This window comes from Sinohyriopsis cumingii, chromosome 18, assembly GCF_028554795.1.
Source record: "Sinohyriopsis cumingii isolate HCF-2022 chromosome 18, ASM2855479v2, whole genome shotgun sequence".
Lineage (NCBI taxonomy): Eukaryota > Metazoa > Mollusca > Bivalvia > Unionida > Unionidae > Sinohyriopsis > Sinohyriopsis cumingii.
Window position 1 is genome coordinate 9,545,632 of NC_142978.1, and position 21,901 is coordinate 9,567,532.

At 39.1% G+C, this 21,901-nt stretch overlaps 1 protein-coding gene across 5 annotated transcripts in view; it reads left to right on the top strand.

The window, feature by feature from the left end:
* Positions 1–3,714: 3,714 nt before the first annotated feature.
* The window catches only part of LOC149776050 (uncharacterized), a 117,123-nt gene continuing 98,936 nt past the window's right edge, over positions 3,715–21,901 (top strand). For 2 of the 5 annotated variants that reach the window (XM_089942305.1, XM_089942306.1), the window contains exon 1: positions 3,715–4,149. The gene's annotated coding sequence lies outside the window, so the exon portion shown is untranslated. The remainder of the gene's footprint in view (positions 4,150–21,901) is intronic. The other 3 variants (XM_089942301.1, XM_089942304.1, XM_089942302.1) reach the window with 2 other exon arrangements.

Sequence of the window (21,901 nt, forward strand, 5' to 3'; positions counted from 1 at the left end):
AAGGGTTTCTCGGAAGACGAGACTGTCTTTGTCTTTTTCGTTTTCCTTTCAGGACAGGCGGACAACGATGATGACGGTGTGCAATTGTTTGAGATGACATCATTGGGCGTTCAGGAGCACAAAACACTGATCCCCATCCTTTACTGATGGTCTTTTGTTATAAAGTAATGCGTAGCCACTGATTGTATTTACGTCGAATCAACTTGATGGCAGGCATCACACGTCGTGTAGGTGTTCGCAACGGACTAAATCGGGACAGTTCTTGCTTGGACAATACCAGTAAACTCCGTAACATGCCCGATGTCTCTTGGACTTTGATTTGGGGATGAGGCAGGTACTTATTGAGACGCTGGTACTGCACCTAAAGAGGAGGAGGCAGCCACCGCTGGAGGAGAAGATTTTGGAGACGTGGGTTTCCATTGTTTCATCAAATAAGGAAAAACGGGTGTCAAATTAGGTTTGGCAGGCATCACCAACAACGGAGAAGTGGAAGACCCTGAGGCTACTGGAGACGCATTCACCATCGCTGCAGGATGTGGTTTGAGAATGTAAGGTTGCTTCCTGTCCGAAGTTCCTCACTTGAGGGTAGAAGCTGTTTTCTGGGGGCTCTTTTCTGGGGACTTTTCTTTTTTTGAGTGTTTTGACCTGGTCTTGACACCGTTGCTCTTTTTCTTTTGGGTTCGTTTAGCTTTTCTGGGAGTGGCTTTTTTCTTGGGGAGGACTTTGGGGTATTAGGATCCCATTTTAAGAGGTAGCGAATGGTGACACCTTCAAGAGAACCGATACCTCCAGGTTTCAAAATGATTTGCTTTTGGTTTTAAGTGTCGATGCGGAGATCGGCCAGTCGCGTGACTGCTACTTTGTTTTTCTCAAAAAAGCGTTTGGTTTGATGTGGAATGTGAATGATGTTTTGCAGTAATTGACGCGCTGTCACCGTAAACCATCTTAAGACTTCTTTGAGACTGGCTTGTGATACACGAGCATGTATTTGTGCATTTTTTTCGCGACTAATAACGAATCAGTTTGACGGGAAGATGAGACTGAAGGGACGTCATGTTGACGCTGTGTGAGACAGACCCAAAGTGTCCGAGATTTGCGTAGATTTATTTGTTATGTCGACGACGGGGACGTGTACACGACAGTTCTTCCGTCTCGGCACCAGTGGTGAAACAGTTGGGTACGAAATCGCAAAGAATTGGGGGGGAGGATGCGTTTTAAACCAGCGAATAAGTGGGCTTGTGGGGTTTTAGTGCCATCGTCGTACGCATGAGTCATCCAAGGCGTTCCTAACTGTTTGGCTAAGACTTGTACTTGCGATTTATCTCTAGGGGTTTTAAACAAGACCACGTAATGAGCATTGAGACTGATGGTGCGATGCGCTTTATTTTGTTGAAACAAATTTTGGGTGATGCAAATGACACTGGCATAACGATGACGCCCTTTTCGCGTAAACCAGTTTAATTTCTTCTTCATCTTCTCCTAACATGTCTTCGAAAATGACCAGATGGGTTTTGCTGGTGTTAGACACGATCCCGTCGTCTTCGCCAGGAATGCCTTCCACAAATCCGATGGAATCGCCTTCACTTTCTCACAAGAGGCTGAACGCCGTCGATGACTTTGAAAGTGGAGCAAGAGGGAACAGAGACAGCAGAGGTAGCCATAGTGCAGGGAATGTCACGTTTGTCACGAAGACAAGCAAGACAAGTTTTTATACTTTTTTCAAGACACGTGTTTTTTCAACATATGTTTAAAATAGAACAACTCGAATGACAAAAATACATAAAAGCCAAATGGTTAAGTACAACGATAAAATACTCATCAAAAGATCAAAGTGAAATATAAAAAAGTGACTGTTCAACATGTTTTTATAACAAGGTGTCCTAGGGACAGTGTTTAATAATCTTATAGTCTCTACAATAGGTACAGTCACACAAGTGTCCTCCCGGAATGGTCTTTCGGGAATGTCCATGACATTCCTGTCCTGAAGGGAGTGGTTGTCCTCGGTGTCGGCTTCTTTTTCTTCTGACACTGTCACTAACACAGGTTTGAAAGTTAATTTATTCACTAGACGTTTATATTTAGGATCACTACTCTTGGGCATAATTGGCCACTCCTTTGGTCCATACCTCGAAACCCCAACTTTTCCAGCCACGTACATTTGTCCAGTGAGGATGTAAGTCACAAGCTACACACACATCGAGGTACACATCTTCAGTACTTTAAAGTTCACGAATCTTTTTTTCGCCGTAGAGGTTGAGACGAAAACGTAAGGCTTTAAACAGAATGAATCTGCAAAAATGCCTTTTTGAGCCTCGTCACCTTTGTGGTATATTTCTTTCTTGGGAAAGTGGTAAATTTCGTACACTTCTATCAGTTGGTATCCCAAGGCAAGTTCCCGTCAAGGCACGTTCTTCCTGGGTGTGCTGACAAGGCTGAGCTTGATTGCACATTTCGGCACAAGTACGGCACAAAGGAAACATCAGTGGTGAGGTAAAACGGGATGGTACAAGTCCGTGGGAGGGAAGACTTTGTATTTAATCAATCCTTCGCATAGTCGAATGTTGTCCAGGTCGATGTTCGGTCAGCAATTGTGGGTGCCCTGCGAAAACGTGACGATATTTGCACACGTATTGATACATCGAACACACGTCCAATTATTTGATTTCTTCTCCTTTCTCCTTGTTGTCGTGGTACATCAAACAGGTGGCATTCGTCCGTCCTCTGTACAAACTATCCCGTGGGTTCAGTGAGTCCACCAACTTGTAACTTTCCACGATGCGTTTAAACTCGGGATCGGCTTTCAAACAGTGATCGTACTCGTGTTCACACATTTCTACCACTTTGTTTCCTTGATGTTCTAACTTCAAGCGCCGCTGACAAGTGGCCTGGTACAAGTCTTCCATGGTTCGTTGTATAAACTGATTTTGGCTGTCACATTGAGGGTAGCAGAGAGGACATAAGCATCCGTTAAACTTTACAGGGTCTTGGGGTTTTCTAAGTCTCAGCCACCCACCGAATACGTTCCGATGGTCTTTTTTTTGCCTCCTCTGTTGCGGGCGTGTTGGATCAATTTGTCTTTCTTGTCGCACAAGTAATTTAACCAGCGTAGGGCTTTGACGGAGTATTGATGTTTGACGAAATTGGTCCTTTGAGGGCTTATGACAGCCAGTGTGTTTTAGCGCATGAATCGTTGCGGTACACTAAGGTACACGGTTTGGCGATGTTTCAGGCTTCTTTCATTCGCTGCCATTTATTTATGGTTTGTTATGTTTATCATCGCTTTTATTGTCATGGCATTTGTTGCTGATATTATTATCATTATAATCATTATTATTATTAATATAAACAGTAGCGTTACCATGGATAATAGCAAGAACTAGAACAAAAACAACAACAACCCCATGAAAAGTCAAATACTTATAATAGTAATTTATAAGATTTAATTACACACACACACACACACACACACACACACTCTCTCTCTCTCTCTCTCTCTCTCTCTCTCTCTCTCTCTCTCTCTATATATATATATATATATATATATATATATATATATATATATATATATATGAGAATTGTGATAAAAAACAACACAAACGCCGAAAATTTTTTGCAACTAGTTTCGCATTTAATGTATGCTTCTTCAGGCACGAAATGTTTTGAAAGGAACGGATGACGTCTTTTATTTTAAAACAACAATTCATAAATTAGATACTCTGTATCCTAATGGACTTAATGATAATGTACTATATAAAATTGTATAATTTAAATTGGTACATTGTATATCCTTTATAAAAATATAATTATATGTATTACTGTTTGACTCTAGTTTATTTTATTATTTTACTATATATGAGAAGTATATTCGCTGTAATTTATTATTCCGAACTTTTTCCTTGTTTAAAGTTTATTCCGTTTCATGAAGAGGCTAATAGAAACAGTACACTGAAATTAGGCAGAACTGTTTCCGATTGCCTGTGGACTCACGGCTGCTGGTGATGTTCGGTCTGCTGGTGGCTGTAAGCTGATAGCCCCTTTTCGAACCACTCAGATCCCTGTACCTTCTCATGCATCGAAACTTGTGACTGGATAGAAGAAACAGCTACAAATGGTGAAATTTGAGATATGACTCTTGATTCGTATGACGAGGTATTATTTTCTCACTTGATCGAACTATTCTGAAAAGTATAAAATTAATATATTGATGGATGAGATATTGTTTTGCTGAATGTGATAAATTAATTAAGATCATTTGATGAAATTGAATTGATTTTGCGGAAAAAGCGGTCATTAGCAAAATCTTGCACGTTAGTTAATACAGCTACAAAAGTGAAAGTGTGTATTTCAGTATGGCTTACCCATTTAAGTCTCACGTGTCGTGTTGCTCTCCTTTCCATTCTGTCAGGATTTAGTTGTCTCCTTCCTTTGCCGATGCTTTCATTGCAATATTTTTATTGACTGATTGAAACATATCGTACCAAAGTTTACTCAAATAGACAAACCGTTGGCGACGGGTACATCAGTTATGGTAGAAAACAGGTTCAATCGAAAGTGAAAGTTGAATTTGAAATCATGAAAAGGAAGGTTAAAAGTAAATACTTAATTTAGAGAGGGTAGCATAACTAGAGAGACAAAAACTAATCACCCAATGCGGTCCTCCAAAAAGCAAAAGACAACACATCCCAAAATGACTATACGTCTTTTTTAATTTAAAATTTGCATGTTTCACAAATTAAATTTTTTACTCTGTCTCACTAACACTTTCTGTCTTTAACCCGCACACACACACACACACACACACACACACACACACACACAGTGGAGGCATCTACAGTGAAGAACTCAAATATATTCATGTACAAGGTACGTTTCGCAACCATTCTTAATTATTTTAAAAATATATCATTTTCTTGTACTAAACAAGTCCATTTTACTGTCTGTGCAGATTATTGCTAAATAATGTCACTTGCTCTGTTAGTACGTCTCTGAAAAACTTCATAATTTATTTGGTAATATTAAATACATTTTGCATATCATTTGCATCATTAACATCATTATGATTTGCATCATGATCATGCATATAATTTGCATCATGAACATGCATATTGTTTGCATTATAAACATGCATATAACTTGCATCATGAATATGCATATCATTCCGATCATGAACATGCATATCGTTTGCATCATAAACATGCATATCATTTGCATCATGAACATGCATATGATTTGCATCATGAACATGCATATGATTTATATCATGAACATGTATATCATTTCCATCATGAACATGCATATCATTTCCATCATGAACATGTATATCATTTGCATCATAAACATGCATATCATTTGCATCATGAAAATGCATGTCATTTGCATCATGTCATTTGCATCATGAACATACATGTCTTTTGCATCATGAACAGGCATATAATTTGCATAATGAACATGCATATTGTTTGCATTATGAACATGCATATAATTTGCATCATGAACATGCATATAATTTGCATCATGAATATGCATATCATTCCGATCATGAATATGCATATCATTCTGATCAAGAACATGCATATTGTTTGCATCATAAACATGCATATCATTTGCATCATGAACATGCATATGATTTGCATCATGAACATGCATATGATTTATATCATGAACATGTATATCATTTCCATCATGAACATGCATATCATTTCCATCATGAACATGTATATCATTTGCATCATAAACATGCATATCATTTGCATCATGAAAATGCATGTCATTTGCATCATGTCATTTGCATCATGAACATACATGTCTTTTGCATCATGAACAGGCATATAATTTGCATAATGAACATGCATATTGTTTGCATTATGAACATGCATATAATTTGCATCATGAACATGCATATAATTTGCATCATGAATATGCATATCATTCCGATCATGAATATGCATATCATTCTGATCAAGAACATGCATATTGTTTGCATCACGAACATGCATATTGTTTGCATCATGAACATGCATATAACTTGCATCATGAATATGCACATCATTCGGATCATGAACATGCATATTGTTTGCATCATAAACATGCATATGATTTGCATCATGAACATGCATATCATTTGCATCATGAACATGCATATCATTTGCATCATGAACATGCATATCATTTGCATCATGAGCATGCATATGATTTGCATCATGAACATGCATATCATTTGCGTCATGAACATGCATATCATTTGCATGATGAACATGTATATCATTTGCAACATAAACATGGATATTGTTTGCAAGCAGCAGGGAAGTTGTACAGACCAGACGTTCCAGACCAAATAAAGCTTCCTACGAGAACTTTCTCCGTAGAAGCCTCAGATTTCAAAAATAAGCCTTCCTACGAAAATTAATTTGCGTAAATTCAACCCCGATTGCAATTTTTGTGTGCAAATTCAATGATTCTAGACAAGTAAAAAAGGGGGGGGGGAATTTATTCTGGTGTCGACAAAGTTTGCAAAGTTTGGCTGCCTTTTCATGAATAAATTTGATCAAGACCGATTCGATATCTACTACGCGGATCATGAAGATTAATCGTGATAAAACCATGCGGTATTGCCTGGGCGCGGCTGAAGAAAATTTTGAATTTGTTTATGTCCATATCGCCGTTACACCAAGTCTGATGAATATTTCTTAGCGTGTGAGTATCGACGCCATTGAACACCGATAAGATATTGCAATTGTCCCTAATTACCTTTGGAATTTGCGTATATCGCTGCGTCACGTAAATAACATCGGTGTTCTTGTGTCGGCCACGCGAGAATATCCTAGCCGGATTAGTTTGCTTATCCAGCATAACATCATCGAAAACAACAAGATTATTAACATCGCCATCTAAATTTTCCACGGATGGAGTTTCATTGATGTCTGTGATGAATTCTATCGTGCCTTCGTCGGTATTGTCGCTAAATTCCTTTAGTACTTGATAGCAACGCTGATCATCAACGGACGGTGCAACCAAATACAACTTATCCCATTTTAGCCATCGCATTATCAAATTTAGCAACAACTGCGTCTTTCCAGAACCAGACGGGCCAATAATTATCATCCTTATCGAATTTGGTAACACCGCGTTGTGTTTCACCTGCTCGCGTCGCTTCGTGGCTGAAAAATCAATTACATTCATGTTACTAGAATATATGGATTTATATTGTGTTAAATGTCGCACGCGCACAGCTACGATAAATCCAACCGAAATCGTCACACGCAATAACAGGAACGCAATTGCAGGAGAATGCGAAGTTTGCAAGACACGCAAATTCAGATTTGTAAAAAAAAAAATAGAGGAACCGGAGGAGACATTACCGCCTCCATGAAAAATCTACCTGGGCTGCCCTGGGCGAAATATCCCGGAGAAAAACATCTGCCAGGATACAATTACTGCGGACCCGGCACAAGGCTCGATATAAGACTCAACGATAATAATCAACCAAATCCCGGCGAAGATCCAGTAAACGCCATCGATAACGTGTGTTACTATCATGATCTTGCGTATCGCAGCGGGGATTTACAACAAAGACATCTCGCTGATATTAGGCTAATTCACGCACTAAACGCGATTCCTGACAAAAGTTTCAAAGAAAAATTGGCAACTTGGTTGATAAAAGGCGCGATGAAAGGTAAATTAGTATTCGGCGCTGGTAAATAATAATGGAGCAAATATATTATTCTCCGCGAGGTTTTTGGCGAGGAAAATCAGCAATAGCCAAACTCGCCAAGGCAGCAAAAGTAAAACAATCCGTTGCTGAATCGTGGCTATCGAAACAGGCAGTCTGGCAAATTTATCTTCCTCCACCTAAGAAAATACCGTACGCGAGTTTCTCTGTCAGCGTCCCTAATGAAGTTCATCAGGCTGATTTAATGTTTCTTCCTTACGATACCGTCGACGGAGTCACATACAAGTATGTGTTGACGGTTGTTGATATCGCTAGCAGATACAAGGAAGCGGAACCGTTATCGAATAAAACAGCAACGGAGATCGCTAAGGCGTTTAGCGAAATTTATTCACGATCTCCATTAACATGGCCGAAGCTTCTCCAGGTTGATCCAGGTCGAGAATTTCTTGGCGTGGTTACTTCACTGATGAAAAAGAATAATGTTAAAATCCGTCGCGGTATTGTAGGTGTTCATCACAATCAAGCTATCGTTGAGAGATTCAATAAAACTCTCGCGGAACGATTATTCGGATACCAGTACGCGCGCGAATTTATTCAGGATAATCGATCTCATGATTGGGTATCGAGGTTGCCTCATGTGATTAACGCACTAAATAACGAGACAACGAGAACAATAGCAATGAAACCCGCAATTGCAATTACAAAATCGAATATACCCCTAAAGCGAGATTCCGCAATTCCGCCTGTGCTAGGTAGCGTCACGGTCAGGTACTTATATAAAGAAGGCGAGGCCGAAGGAGGAAGAAAAAGAGCAACTGATCCAAATTGGAGCGTTACAACACACAAAATATCAGCCGTAACAAGATCATCGGGAAGACCGGCAATTTATTTCCTAGATTCGCTAGCGCCACAACGCGGATTTACCAAGGAGGAATTACAAATAATACCGAAAGATACTCAACTACCGCCAGCGTCATTAATGTGAAACCGAATTCTACCTAACTGAGATAATTTTCTTACTCTTGACACGGCTAAATAAACTAAATTTGACCAGGAAATTCTATCATCGACAATCCAAACTTGACCATCGACGGTCAATCCCTGCGATGAGTGTATCGTTGTTGCGTATCCAAGTTTCCATGGCGATCTTTCTGCGTTTATCGCGTCATTGACAAGATTAATATCAACAAGAATAATATCGTTCAAGACCAGGATCTTTTCCTCTCCGCAGGGTAAGGTAACACTGATATTTTGTTTCCTGGTATCAGCGGGTCTGTAACATAATGGCACCTGCAATGTTGGAAATTTCTCGCAATGTAGCTTGAATAACATTTCCTGAATAACATCGCGAACAATTTTCCTACTAGCAACAATCAGATGATCGGGACGCCACAAATTTAGAAAAATATTCATCGGAGTCTCGTCGATTATTCTTCTCATCACATCGCATTGAATTTTATTCGGTTGTAATCGAATTAATTTCTTAAATTCAGTCAGTAAAATATCATCGGATCTATAATCGGCGTTGATTTCCTCATAATAGTCAACAAAGTTCCTGAGCCATTCGTGAGGAGATTCACCATCAATCGGATCAGGTTGGCCATGATCTCCGCACATTATCACGGCTGTATTTTTCTCCTCCAGCCAGGTTAGGAACGATTTTAATACAACTAAATTTACTGTGCAAATTTCATCAAATATTATGATCTTGTTGATATATTTATTTCCCATACGAGCCGAATCCCATAATCCACCGCTGTATTTGAAATAACTATGATACGTACCAGAATCAACGCCGCGTTGCCTTATTTCTCGCGCTAATCTGTGAGTTGGAGTCAACACTATCATATCAGATTTCGCAAATAAATTTATCGCTCGCGTTGTTTTACCGCTACCACCAGGTCCATTTAGGTAAACGAATTTACTACGTGAAATCGGGTCAAATGCAGATGCAGCCGTCGATATTTCCTCACATTTATCTCGATGAAATTTATCGCAATCTTCAACATCAGCGTCCTCACAGTAATCTAGGATATCCTCGTTTTTTATCCTCCAAGTGCCCCAAGAGCCATCGGAGATTAAATTATCTAGCCTATACTGATATTTCTTATCGATATAAAACGAATCCGTTGCGACCCTTACCGCGATATCAGAAAATTTATTTATCATCGACAGTAAATTTATACTAACATAAGCGAGCATCGATGATCTCAAATGTGTATACTGCGCTGATTCTCCATCGAGATAGCTAATTACGGTACCCAACTTTACTCCGTCAATGATAATATTCTCTCTGTTGCAGAATATTCCTCGCGACACTGTATCGGCAATAATAAAGTCAATTTCGGCATCGTTGATAAACAATCTAGCGTGTCGGTGTTTATGATCAACGGATCCTCCTTGAGTAAATTTGCCAATTATTTTTCTTCCGATATCCTTCGCGTTTTCACAATCCGTCGGCAACCACACTTCAGTTTGTTTCCTGTATGATATAATCGCCTCACTCACCGTCAATGATATTAACATTGACGAATCCAGCATATACCTCAACAACACAATAGGGACCCATCTGCGTTGAGATAAATGCCGACCAAACCAAATATAACAAATTTTATGTAAATTTTCAGCAAATTCGAATGAGGTAACATAAGCGAATCCGGTCATGACAAAATCTGGCAACGGTCCGTTAATTGCCACTCTCGTCATCTCGCTGGTGGGATGGCCAAATTTAGCAAAATAATCCGCACAATCGCCATATCCAAGGAAACTTCCAGGATAGCACGCGCTCATATCAACGGAGATCATATCTTCGAAGCAATATTTGGTATTCCACAATCCGCCATGGCCGTATTCGATACAGCTAAGTTGAATATCAGCGAGGTATTCGTTTCTCGTAGGTTTCCACGAATTTCTTTCTCTGGCAGCATGAGCGGCAACAGACGGAACAGTAAAACAATTTGTTAGTAACTGATCGGGATTTGACGAATATTTCACCGCGATATTTTTCATAGATTCATGTAACTTTTCATCACGGTAAATATCTCCTCGCGGCAATATAAATTGATCATATTTTTCTTCGCTCGAAAATAACCAAACTGATATCGGATCAGATGCGGCTAATATTTTGATATATCGGAACATGGCATCGGAATTGTCCTTCGCAGAAAATTCCGTAGAATTTTCAACGGGATAAAATTTAACAGCGCGATTTCGCGGAAATATCATTACCGATTGTGACCACGCATGTGAATTATGATCAACAATCTCGATTGGTACTCCTCGAGATTTATACGGCGACGAGTATAATATTTCTCCCGATAGCGTTTTCACCGTGATAGGCAATTTAAGTTTTTTGCTCAACACAGCAACATCGTCAATCGATGCGCCATCAACAACAGTCTTCGCCCACGCGTTAATTTTATCCAACCTCAACTGAGTCAATCCAGATCCACGACGAGCGTTTTTCATATGCTCGATAACACGCTCGGCAACGCAATTTATCATCGGCGATTCTTTCATCGCAGGTAGATTTTTCGCATCCGGGTTGTTATTTAGCCGATAAATTCCATAAACAACAGCGCTAGATGGATATGCCCTAGCATAATAAGGACCGTCAATTCCCAATAATAATCCTGGCTTCGAATTTTTATCAAGAACAACATTTTTCTTACTGCCACGTATTGGATCTCGTTTATCGCGAATAATCCAAGTGTCGTCAGGCATTTGTGCGATGAATTTTATTCCGAAGATAAATCGTTCTTCCTTGTGTTCGGATTTTATATGCTCGATTATCTTCTTGGCCCGTTCCAGATTCATCGTAGCATCAACGGAGTTAGTTTTCCATGTCGACCAAACATGAATCCCCCCATCATCGAAAAATTCTTTTTTGGCGCGATCGACCTCAGGAATGATATATTCTGCCTCATCAAGATCAAAAATATCCATTATTATATTTTAGACAAATATTTAAATTATAATATGCAGTGCAAATGGATACCAATCGGATCAACAAAATCATGCGACAAATCCTGCAGAGGCGATTATTGTGGCGCTCACATATATGCGATTCGACGAGGCAGTAAAGGACCACAGCGGTGCTTAGTTTGTCAAGTTGGCACTCGAGGAAAGACTCGATTGTGTTTATCCTGCGGAGGAAAGAATTATCGGGAATTGCTCAGATATTACAAAAAGAAATCTTCCTCGGTGATAACCTGCGAAGAGGATTATATTAATCGATTCAAGGCAAATTACGATTTAAACAAACAGAATATTGTATATGGAACTAAAATCGACGATTCCTGCAATGAAAAGCACGCACGAGTATAGATCTCATCCTACGATCGAGGGATACGAGGCTTCATCTGATGGCGTTGTCAGGCATATCAGAACGAGGAAAAATGTTGGTAGAGTTTGCAATTCGGGTTATCTATCGCATAATTTTAGTGGGATAAATTATTTTCTTCATAAATTTGTGTTCGAGTGTTTCCATGGACTCATCAAAATTGGCCTTGTTATCGACCATATCGATGGAAATAAACTTAACAACAAACTATCCAATCTTCGCTCGGTAACTCCGAGTGAAAATTCAAAATTTGGTAATACCGGTGGCGCACGATCAGCTAAGGCGGTCAAATCGATAAATAAAGAGACAAATGAAGAAATTATATTCACGTCGATGACCGCCGCCGCAAAATATTTCAGTATTAATCCAGCATCGGTGAAATTCGCGGCAGAAAAAATAACTAACGCAGCATTTTCCTATCGATTTGGCGAGTGGATCGAATTTTACTATATTCCGATAATATCCGAAGAAAATTAATTGAATATTACAAAATTAATATAACATGAATGAAAAAAACATAAATAACATCATCGAAGCCATCGATGATCTAAGGAAAAAAATAAATCTTCCCTCGGAGTTGGACACGAATAAAATTCGATCCGAATTCGAGACGATTGTTCAGGGGAAACTTGAATATAAATACACGCTACCATCCGAATACAAATTAATAAAGAAAATCCAAATTGCGATGTATCAATCGTTAGCTACAGTCAGCGATGATCAAATTGAGGATTTTGTTAAATTATCGACGCTGGTTGAAAAAGCTAGATTGATTTTATCCGACGAATATGAATCAAGAAAAATTACAAGCTCGCGCGTCAGGCAGTTGAAAAAGCTAGTCGATGAGAGCAAGGCCAAGGAAATATCTTCCTGAAGAAATTCCACAAAAAAAAAATAAAAATTAAAAAAATCTTCCAATTTTGAAAATTTCCCTGGATTTTATTTATTTTTTTGGCCCGTTTTTCCCTGGCAGACAGATTCTCACGATTTGAAAATTTCCTTGGATTTTATTTATTTTTTTGGTCTGTTTTTCCCGGTGGACAGATTTACGATTTCACCAGCAAATTGATACTAACAGTTTCCCCGCGGATATCAAGCAAATTTCCTTTCTGGTCCGTCAGTTTGAAATTTATCCTTGACAACAATCGATTATGACATCGCAGATAAAACGGATTCACCGGCTCCTTTATTATCAAATAACCAGGAGAAGCGCTAGCTGAAAACGAATACAAGATAAATCCCTGCTGCGCTTGATTTGACTCTGACGAATCAACATTGTAGCTGCCTTCGACAACATCCGCGTGAAGATAGATCGCGATAATTTCCGTTATATTAACGATACCTGGCGAGATATGCCGCCCCTGCCCGGTGGGATCATTATCGTGTCTGAGAATCGATTCTGATTGTACTTTTTTAGTCCACGCGGCATGTAACTTCGGAAATAAATCATCGATGGTATCAGTGACGGATTTTCTCATTTTATCAACATCATAATCGGGAAATTTGAAATTTGGTAGCGTTTCCTCGGTTAATCTAAATACTCTCATGAATTTTTGTTTTTCTCCTGAATTTCTGATCAACTCGAATTTGCTAATAGGAAGAACATAATCGGCAATTGATATATCGTCGACTATCGCCTGAATAAACATACCATGATAATATTCAACATCATTCGCGAGTTGATTTAAAATCTTCACGCGTTTGATAATTTCGCTACATGAGCCTGATTTATTTAAGATGCATTCATGAAAGGATTCCCGCAATAAATTTAATTGTAATTTATGTTCTTGAATAAATTCGTCGAGGGTTCTTCTTACCAAGATACCATCTATGGGGGCTATTATCTTAATGTGGGTAGCGTCGAAGATTTTCACACCGGGGGGAATTTTAGGAAGAGGCAACCACGAGAGAATTCTTTCGTTAATAAAAGTAAAAGCGAATATTACCAGGTTAATTTTGTGGTTATTCATGAGGTTGATGGCGCTATCGATCAGAGGTTTGTGTTTGATATCTCCATACCATCCTTCGTTGGTGGTAAAATCTTCTTTTTTTGGTTCCGGTAGTTCTGGAGGAGCTTCCTCGTACCAACCTGGAATAATAAAATCTGATTTTTTTGGTTTTGCTAGAGGTGCGATTTCAGGCCAACCTAATATGGTCCTAATCGATGATTGGTAAATATCTACTATGTACGGCGATTTCACTTCTATCATCGATGACAGTGTTGGTTCATGCGCAGATATCTTTATTCCCGGAGTAGCATCGCCGGTTATATTTGATATTCTACTGGTAAATTCCTTATCTAGCTGATCAATTTCGTAACTGCCTGTTGGTATGCCAACGACGATCCAATCTGGCGTTCCATCGGGTTTGTTTTTGTTGGCAAAAACAAGCGAATTATTTGATAATAATTTACCGAATGACGTCGATCTAACATTAGGCCAACTGTTGTAGACACGCAATTGTGTTAACGCAATTTCTTTGACGCTAATTGGTGTTGGAAAATTGATGCTAAATTCTGGATTGGTTGAGCTTAACGATATTAACGTTGTTGTCGGCGGTGTCGTGTTTGTCACGATCTGGGCTAGCTCGGACATTATTAATATTCATTTGTTCAATCTCCGAGTAAATACTTATCATTGCCGAAAATTCTAGATCGGAGATAACGCCGTCGTTGAGACTCTCCGAAAGCAGCGATGATAATTTCGAATACGCGTCGTTGATCTTAGTTAGTTTATTTTTGTACAATGATAATTTCTCACTCGTGCACGAGGAGATTTTTTTTGCGATGATATTGAGAACACCAGCGATTGTTGTTGTCGACGAGATTATTATCGTTGCAACGATTGGCGCGATTGTTGTTACCGCGGATAAAATTATTCCAGCACCGGCGACTACCGCAGATACCGCGTACACAGCAACGTCAATGATAACTAATCTACGCTGGTATTTTTTTATTTTTGTTTGATATTCGTCGAGGAGTTTTTTTTAGCGAATCCTGCCATGATCGCGCCTGATTGTAACGGTAGTCAGATGCGGTCATTTATTAGTTATTTATCTAGCCAATTCTTTGTAAAATCGAGGTTTTCCGTTTTAAACTGACTTGTGATTCTCTTCCTCGTCAACTGCGACCGGCTTGGGTTGACCGATTATACCCCCAGTCGGTAAATATTCGAAAATTACAAAATAATACTCTGGTCCCATGTTAGTTCTGTCTAGTGGTTCTAGTGTGAAATTTGCGATGTTACCATCATCTAACATAATAAAGAAAATTCCCGGGTAAAATTCATAAATTTCATAAAAAGTCGATTTTATATTGAATTTTATCTTGGATATAACATAAACTCGATATATACCAGACACTGACGCGGTAAATTTAAAAGAATCATTATCGGGGGTCCAAATGGGATTTAATGATCTAGCAAGAAATATCACAGGGCAGTATAAATTATTTGTTACCGCCTCATCCGGTATCAAAATACGCGTCAACGCAGGAATATCCAACAATGATATTTGTAAGTTAATATCGTTAATTTTTGTAGTTGCTTCGAGAAGTTTCGTGTTGATATTTTGAATTTCTCCGTCGTATACTGTTGTATCGACTTTTTGATTTACTAGACCAACCACCGTGGTAACCCTATTGTCAATTTCTATAACGTTTTCGTCATATGATGTTTTATCGACTTTTTCATTTACGATTTGGCGTACCGAATTAATATCATCGTTGATGGATTTTGTTTTCTCGTCGTGTGATGTTTTATCAACTTTTTTACTTACTAATTCACGCATTACGTCAATATCTACGCTGATTTTAGTAATATCCTCGTCGATTTTTCTTGTTTTCTCGCTGAGATCGTTATGTGATGTTCTATCGGCTTTTTGAAATATTAATGCACGTGCCGATTCAATCTCTCTGTTGATTTGGGCGATATCTTCGTTTATTTTCTTTGTTTTCTCGGTAAGATCGTTATGTGATGTTCTATCGGCTTTTTGAAATATTAATGCACGTGCCGCTTCAATATCTTTGTTGATTTGGGCGATATCTTCGTTTATTTTCTTTGTTTTCTCGGTAAGATCGTTATGTGATGTTCTATCGATTTTCTGACCCATCGCGGTATTTATTTTGGTAATTTCCTCGTTGATGGATTTTACTTTCTCGCTGAGATCGTTATGTGATGTTCTATCGGTTTTTTGAAATATTAATGCACGTGCCGATTCAATCTCTCTGTTGATTTGGGCGATATCTTCGTTTATTTTCTTTGTTTTCTCGCTGAGATCGCTGTGTGTAGTTGAGGAGGTTTCGATGAATTTTTTTATATCCTCGTCGAGTTTTTTACTGAGATTTTTTGATGTATCGTCTAGTTTTTTAAGATCGTTAGTTAGCTTGGTAAATCTTTTTGTCACTCGGTCCTGAAGATCGTCGTGTAATGCTTTATCGGCCTTTAGAAGCATCGCCGCTGATAGCTCCTTGTCGGATTTTTCCACATCCGCGATATTGGCCTTTAGTGGTAATACCGCGATAATATCGGTAATATCAGCAATAGATTTTAATACCATCTCCGATTGACGAGTAAATTGACTAATATGATCGCGGTATTCGTCTCGCTTGATTATATCAGTTATTTTGACATTGCTGGTTTGTAATCTTCCTTCGGTATTTTGAAAAACAGCAACTTCGCCAGGGTCCACCTCTGACAGCGATAGAAGATTGTTAATATCACTCTTGGTTGCGAACTTTGATAGATCGACGTCAGTCACTTCTGCTTTTTCCTTCCTGTAGATAAATCTACCGTAAATATCAACCATGATATTTATCTACGGCGTATTCAAATACAATTTTGTGATACGGACCGGATGATTTTGAAATTGCATCGAGGACGTTAATTGATTCAGGGCCGCATATCGGTGGATCCGCTAATGTCTGCGTTGGAAGTGTCGAATACCAAACCGGAAGATTTAGTTTTGACACGTATTTGATAAATTCATTTGGCGGTGCTAATCCATATGAGTCAAAGTAAATAACTTCGCGAGGATTAATCGCGTATGCAACCCAGTGCGTACCAGGGCCGGTATTTTTATCGAGATTTATTATTCCCGTCTCGGTAGGGTTTGGTTTTTCTGGTAGTTGATCTCGCATAAATACGCCTCTGAAAAATTTTATTTTTTTATTCTTTGCTTCGCTGATCAAATCTAAATTTGAGGCTGGTAGACTCGTCTTAGGCCGGATCCGTATGGGGGCCGTCTTAGATAAAGGCCGGATCCTTTTTGTTGTTTTTGCAACATTCTCTCGATTAGGGGAGAGAGGGCGGGAAGTAACCCTCCCTTTTTTTTACTGTATCTCCCTCCCACCACCTTCTCTCCTAATTTGGAACCTATGCCTGTTAGCGCGCCTAATCCTACTGTTTTTGCAATCATCGGAAGAGCCATTTTTATCAGAGGAAGAAAAGGAAAAATTCCGCCCGTTTTGATCATGTCTCTGATGGCGCCTATGGAAAGGCTCACATGAACGCCAGAATTTGCTGATTTGGCTCTGGTAAATCTTTCGCGTTGACCTCTAGTTAGCGATAGTTTGTTAGGCCCACCGTGAATTTGATCGTTTTTCAGTGTTAATTTCATACCGCATCGCTTTGATATCGCTGTTTGGAGTTTTTTCATCTGACCTGGGGTCAGAGTTACACTGACGTGTTCGTATGGCATATTAATAATCGCTTAATCTAAATTTGGAATTTGTCACATGTTCTCGACAGGAGCATCGATGACTCTCATTCTGCCGCTGATGCCTTCCAAGATCATTGTTCTATCGCTGAGGATTACCGCGATGGCTCTTGCTGCTCCGGCTGTGTTAATTCTAGCTTTGAAATGGATATCGACAACGGATTGTTTTACCAAATCGAGATGCTCCAGGGAAAAGTAATAGATAGGATAGCGAGTATTAAAATCTAGCTGTGATATTTGCAATCCGGTATCGATATTTTGATCGCGGCCCATGAAACTTAGTAATCGATGATATGCGCGGGCCGTCGAATAGTTGTTAAAATCGATGGCTATTTCCTCTGATGGTTCCTGCTGGCCGTTTATTCTCAGTGAAACGTTTGTTGCTGCAAATTTGTCGAATATCATATGACTGTGTTCTTGATCGTATCTGTTTGCGGCTTGAAGAGCAACAAAGATGTGCCTAGGTGCCGAAGCGCCCTGTTGTGACGCAATTCGCCAGGTAAATATTCCGTTGATATTAACATCGCAGGAGTCGGTCATCGTTGTCAACCAGGACATGACGGATTTTCCACCTTGGTTCATGAATGATAATAATTTTTCTTCCTCGAGCATCGATGGAACTATCGCTGGCATCCACAAGGTAAATTTTTCAAGGACAACTTTACCGACATTAGCGGCATCCGCACTAGCTTCTCGCCAGATGGCTTTGTTACTGCCAGCAGCGTCTCGAACGAAAGTTATCGTGTGTTTTGCTCCGTAAATAACTTTTCGGAAATGCCTACAAAATCCAAAAATGTGAGATAGCGGAATTGCACAGGAAAATCTTAGTTCATTCTTAGTCAGCATAGCTCTTCTCGTGGCAAATCCAAGGTTGTAATTGTTATTTGCTTTTATCATCACACTTTCGACGTCGGCGTCATCGGCACCGACAGTATGTTTTTTCGGTCTCCTGGCTTCATACTGGACATGATCAGCAGTATCAGAGTTATCTTTGGCGAACATCATACTAGGACCGGCTGATCTGGTAAAATCATCCGAGTATCTCGCTAGGCCTATAATCGTCGTTGCTATATCAACGTTATCCGTAATCGATTCGATTTCTCTTCCGTCGATCATGTAAGTGGCGCTCTTGAATAATGCCATAATGCCGTTATTGACGAATCCAACTTTAAAATGTTCGCCAAAGTTGGTATCGTTTGTCCTAATAATTCTCCCAACAACCTCGATATATGCCTCAGATGGAAGAAAATATCTTGTTGTATCGTGGACTTGAATTTCCAAGCGATTATTTGTATTTGGGTCAACTGCGTCATACGAGAAATACTGGAAATCCCGCACGGATGTGTCTCTGCCTACAGGCTCGTCCATGTCGAACACTTCATTTGACACTTGTGCGAACATTTATTATTAAGAATATCATCTAAAACGAAGACCGCTGCCTGAAATGAAGCTTGTATTTGCAATTTCATTTGCTAGATTTGTTTTAGCAATTTCATTTGCTAGATTTGTGTTAGCAACTTTATTTACTAGATTTGTCTTAGCGACTTCCTGCGCTAAATTTGTCTTAGCGACTTCCTGCGCTAGATCATTTATTTTTTTATTTGCTGCGTCGTTTATGGCTTTACTGATTTCGGGTGGCATTTCTCTGGTGATAGGCAATTTGACGGGTTGTTTTTTACGCATTAAATTTAATATTTTACTTTTGACAACATTGAAGCCTTTACTGGCCAAATTACTGATACCAGAAATGGCAGTCTCGCCAATTTTTCCTATTGCTTTTAACCCGAGCTGTTTGATCACGGGTCCAATTTTAGGTATTACTCGCGTAAAGAGACTTCCAATGATATCGCCGAATCCATTACCGTGGATATATCTGTATACGGGCAATCGAGAGTTTACTACGCGGACCTGTTTGGGTCTGCGCTGATATTTGTGAACAATCATGTTATTTCAATTGTGTTGTTTTAATCGATGAGTTCATCGACAAGTTCCTTGTAAATGTGAGAGTCGATGACACCACCGCGGAATAATCGCTGACAAATATCCGAGGCTTCGTTGATTATTTCACGGGAGTTATTTCCAGCTCGTTTTCCTCCGATTAATACCTCGAGGCGAGATACGTCGTTGACAACACTGTCAGGGCAAATGGTATATCCGCTTCCTGTCTTTGGTTTTGGTGTTGATGGTTCGTTAAACCACTCCGTTAACACGTCCTTCTCCTCCTTTTCTTTTTCTTTTTGTTTTACTTTTTCCATAAATTTAAAATATTCGTCATCACGTTTGTAAGGTGGTTTTTTACTAGAAAAATATATCCAGTCGATATATTTGCTTTTTTCAAGAGGTTTTCCACGAACACTGGGGTTTAAATATTTATCCCTATCATCATAATCCGCGGAAATATCCACTAAATTTTCCCCCCTTGCGATTTGTTCATGCACATCACGGGTAAAAACAATTCCGATAGCTTTATGAAGATTTTCATAGTCGGACTTCGCAGTTTCTTTCTCTTGTTGAGTTGATTTTTGCGATATCCCCGAAGATTTTTTTTCCTCCTTCCTTGCATTTGCGTGGTCCAGAAAATCACTGTAAAGAAAGCTTGTTTTCTTCGCCTCAGGTAAATTATATTTGGCTCGAAATAAATTATTATACCAAACATCCCGCGATTTAATTTTTTTCAATCCGTCTTCCGTTAAAAACATCTTTCTATTGTCAAAGGAATCTTCGGCAAATATAGCAAATATTTTAGTATCTTTGCCAAAAAGGTCAAATTGTTCTTGCAATGTTTTCCAACCATTCTCGGTAAATTTTTTTTTTATTATATCTCGAGGTTGAATATCTTTATCTTCCTCTTTTTTTTCTTCTTCTTCTTCCTCTTGCTCTTGTTCTTCTTCTTGCGCTTGTTCTTGCCGTAATTTTTGATCTTCATCTAATTCTTCAGGAATTTGACCCGTCCTCAATTCTGCTTGTGCTCGTGCTTGTGCTTGTGCTTGTTCTTGTTGTGCTTGTGCTTGTGCTTGTGCTTGTGCTCGTGCTCGTGCTTGTGCTCGTGTTTGTGTTTGTACTATTCGCTCCCGCAATAATCGAGTGTGTTGCTCAATATCTCTCGTCATAGGAATAAGACCGCGCTTCCTAAGTTCCTTATCTTCCTTTTTATCGCCGTATGCGACTTGCTCGATTGCTCCAGTGACTGGACTCAACAACTTTGACGATATCTCAGTAATTCCATATTGCGAGTCTTCGTAATCACGAACTTTTTTCTTAAATAATTGTTTTGCCGGGATAAGTTTCCTTGCTGCCGCTAACTCTTCTCGCGCTAATCTGGCAGAATGAGGCTCTCCAACTCTACTAGCTTTCCGACTCATATTATTTTCAACTATATTGTTTTAATGCGAGGTAAAATTAGGATTAGCAGCCAAACTTTGCAAACTTTGTCGACACCAGAATAAATTCCCCCCCCCCCCTTTTTTACTTGTCTAGAATCATTGAATTTGCACACAAAAATTGCAATCGGGGTTGAATTTACGCAAATTAATTTTCGTAGGAAGGCTTATTTTTGAAATCTGAGGCTTCTACGGAGAAAGTTCTCGTAGGAAGCTTTATTTGGTCTGGAACGTCTGGTCTGTACAACTTCCCTGCTGCTGTTTGCATCATGAACATGCATATCATTTGCATCATGAACATGCATATCATTTGCACCATGAACATGCATATTATTTGCTTCATGAACATGTATATCATTTGCAACATAAACATACATATCATTTGCATCATGAAAATGCATGTCATTTGCTTCATGTCATTTGCATCATGAACATACATGTCATTTGCATCATGAACAGGCATATAATTTGCATAATGAACATGCATGTTGTTTGCATTATGAACATGCATATAATTTGCATCATGAATATGCATATCATTCCGATCATGAATATGCATATCATTCCGATCATGAACATGCATATTTTTTGCATCATGAACATGCATATCATTTGCATCATGAGCATACATATAATTTGCATCATGAATATGCACATCATTCGGATCATGAACATGCATATCGTTTGCATCATGAACATGCATATCATTTGCATCATGAGCATGCATATACTTTGCATCATGAATATGCACATCATTCGGATCATGAATATGCATATCGTTTGCATCATGAATATGCA